This window comes from Nansenia antarctica (assembly GCF_963989245.1).
Source record: "Nansenia antarctica genome assembly, chromosome: 7".
NCBI lineage: Eukaryota > Metazoa > Chordata > Actinopteri > Argentiniformes > Microstomatidae > Nansenia > Nansenia antarctica.
Genome location: NC_137677.1, coordinates 58,474,886 through 58,478,719, shown reverse-complemented (window position 1 = coordinate 58,478,719; position 3,834 = coordinate 58,474,886).

Genomic DNA, 3,834 nt, shown 5'->3' with positions numbered 1-3,834 from the left:
CAACTACCTTTTGCTTAACACCAGCAAAACAAAGGAGTTGGTGGTGGATTTTAGGAGGAAGAGAAGGACCCCAGCCCCCATCACCATCAAGGGGGTGGAAGTCGAGAGGGTGGACTCCTACAGGTACCTGGGAGTACAAATTAATAACAAACTGGACTGGACTGACAACACCGAGGCTCTTCTCAGGAAAGGGCAGAGCAGACTGTTTTTCCTGAGAAGGCTGAGGTCTTTCGGTGTCTGCAACAAGCTGCTGCAAATGTTTTACCAGTCGGTGGTTGCCAGCGTTCTGTTCTTCGCCGTGGCCTGCTGGGGTGGAAACATCTGTGCCAGGGATGCTGCGAAGCTAAACAAACTGGTGAAGAAGGCCAGCTCTGTGGTGGGGACCGGGCTGGACAGCCTAGAGGTGGTGGCAGAACAGAGGATGGGGAAAAAACTGGCGGCCATGCTGGCCAATCCCTCCCACCCGATGTACTGCGAGCTGGCAGGGATGAGGAGCAAGTTCAGCCACAGATTTGTTCTCCCCCGTCAAAGTACAAAAAGATTTGGACAGTCCTTTATTCCAGCTGCACTCCGACTCTACAACCAGGCCCTGCAGGGTGGGGGAGACCTGGAGATGGAACTTTTGGAACTTTTTACTTATTGAGCCTGCACTGTTTTATGTTTTTTATTGAATGTTTTCTGTTTTCTGTACTGAATGTTTTCTGCCCTAACTGAGCTGTTTGACAACAAAATTTCCCCATTGGGGACAATAAAGGTTTTCAATCAATCAATCATACGGTACTATGTCTGTCTCCTCTACCCCTAGTCTCTCTCTGATCTAAAGGAATGCACTAAAAAGCAGAATAATGCATATTCATAGTGGAGTTGTTGTTTACTGGTAGATAGGTAAACATTGTAAATATACACACACACACACACACACACACACACACACACACACACACCTGACCTACATATGCCAGAGACCCCCAAAACAATGCATGGTTTATCAACTAGGATACAATGCAGCTCAAAAAACTGACATTTATAGAAACGCTGTGTTGGCACAGTCACACACACACACACACACACACACACACACACACACACACACACACACACACACACACACACCAGGGGTTTTTCCATGTGGTATCTGAGAGGGTCATGGCAGGCAAGTTTCTCAATAGAGGAGTAGAGGAATGCAAAATGCATGTTTTTACAAACTTGGAATGACTGTCTATAGTTGAGTTACTGTGACAATGCTAATAATTAAATTCATGAAATCAAGGCCTGAATAATACAGGCTTTACAACTAGCAATTAGCTACAGTAAGCTAGATCCACCAAGAAATATGTCAGGTTAGTATCACTGTAATTATGCATTATTAAAAACGCCAGCAGAGAGACTGTGTCACTCCTGTTTAAGTGCTGTGCGTGGCCTGACACGATGACGACTCCGGTAGCTTTAAGTGGATAATTACAGAACGGAGAGAAAAACAACAAAGACAAGAGGAGGAGGAAGAAAGAGAAACACAAGAAGAAGGTGGGAGGGGAGGGTAGGGTTCAGAGCCGGAATACATTACGTTACAAAAAGAAAAGAACACGCTATTTTTAATCCTATCTGATTATCCGTGGTAAGGTTGGTAACATCATGTCCCCTGAGACAATAACATCTGCTGGTGAAGGGTGATGTGTTTGGCCAAACATGCCAGAAACACAATTAGCTATGATAATAGAACAGAATGTCAAGGAACAAGGCTATATAATATATTTCTGTTTGTTTGTGTCTTGTGTAGCCTACTCTCACTCCCCCCTCCCTGAATGTTATGATGGGCCTAAAACCTCCTATCCATCGTCTCCGTCAGTATGACCTCTGCTGTGTGACGTTTATTATGCTAGTGGGCTAAGGAGGGGTGACTTAGGAAAACACCCAAACTAATAACGTCTAACTAATAATATGCAGGACTCTCCCCTCTCCCATGTTTGGAAATTCCTTATTATCCTTATTAGATGTCCAACGTTCAAATCTTCTTAAGTGTGTGTGTGTGGGGGGGGGGGGGGGGGGGGAACTGTTCTTCTGTTGTTTATTTATAACCTAATACACAACATTGACATTGTTGAATGCCAAAGGGTGTTTGACATCAGCATGTAACTTGTAAATAACTATTTTCCCTCTCTTGTCTCAGTATGTTGTACATATGTTCTACTCATGTCAGCAAGGGGTTGTACAGGAAACCAAACAGAAGAAGGTGAGGAGGATCTGTGTTTATAACACCTTAATTCTCACAAGAGACGGACAGTGAAGCATTGTCTTTTGATTTCAACATAAGGGTACAACTGTCTGCTGTTTGTCAGTCATGATCCCCTCCTCCCCTGCCTTACCATCTTTCACAGCCACGTATCCTACCCTTCTCTTGTCTAATCACAGGGTACTTTTCCAAAGGGTATACTATTAAAACGTTTACACCGCTAAGGTACCGTTCCGGAACCAAGTCGGGAACCGGCCGGTGTGTTACCACCGGTTCGGAGCCTGAAAAGTTGGTTCGCAGTGGCCGGGAACCAGAAAATAGTAGTTCTCAAGCGGGAACCAAAACGTAGAACAGTCACGTCGTCAGTGGGTGTGTCATATTCTAGGCTGCAAAGACCAGCAAGCAGGAAGGAGACAAAATGTAATCTAATCTAAATCTAATCATTAGTGATCAAAACAATTATCTTAAAGTTTCATCATTCTCTCTACCTTCCTCACACGCTCAAACACACACGAACGTGAACTTTGGAAGCCATTTCTATTCCAGTAATGGAGCAGCTGGTTAGTAAGAGATTGCGTGTAGAAAGTGTGTTTTGTTTTGTTTAATTGTTTATTTCAGATACTGTAGTGGAAGATATTATCCTCATTTCCAGTGAAGTAGCTGCCATCTTGTTGTGACATTTTTGTTCATCCCGCCCCTTCATCACCCAGCGTTGATGACGCAGATGGTTCCGGTTACACACAGGTATGAACGCGGGCTGGTTCGCCAGACAGCACCAAGGTTGGGAGGTTCCAGAACACGAACGGGAACGGTTCCTTGTCGGTGTGAAAGCCCTATATGAGAGTTGAATACACAGCTAGGTTAGGTCTAGGGCTCCCCTCTCTACTCCTTTACTTTAGACCAGGTCTCTATTCTAAGACATCTCAATGAGACTTACCTGTGTAAATAAAGGTTAAAATATTAAAATCATAAAATGAAAAAAATAAATTACATTATGAGCTATGAAGATGAGGCGTCATCCCCAATTATCTGCAACCCAATAATAATCCCCTTATTAATAGATGTTTTTGTTGTTGCAATCTGTATTTTCGGTCGGTCTCCCTGGCAACAGCGAGTTGCTATTGACACAACTGTGCCACCCATACATAGTTATGTGATTCTCTTTTCCTCTTTTTTTTCTTATTGTGTCAAATGACTGGAGAATAATTATTAGAGCAAAGAAGAGTCAAGCTAGGCAAATAATTACAAACTGATACATTTAGCATTTCATTAGCACCCAGTCGGAGGGCAGGATCTGTGAAATTAGGAACCATCTGCTGAAATGATGTGGTAACTGAACACGCTGTCTGGTGGTTGTCTTGACCCATGAAAGAGACCTGTTTATGTAATAGCTGAAAAAGGAAAGAAACCTCAAAGGGACAATAAACCCTGTTATGGATGATTCACTTTTTTACTTTAGACACACTTTAGACAAACTAGTTGTAAGTGGCTTTGGATAAAAGCGTCTTCTAAGTCTCAAACATCTAAGTCTAAGTACACATCTTCTCTCTAAAAAGCATACTGGCCTCATATATAAGAAAAGAAAATTGGATGTAAATACAGCT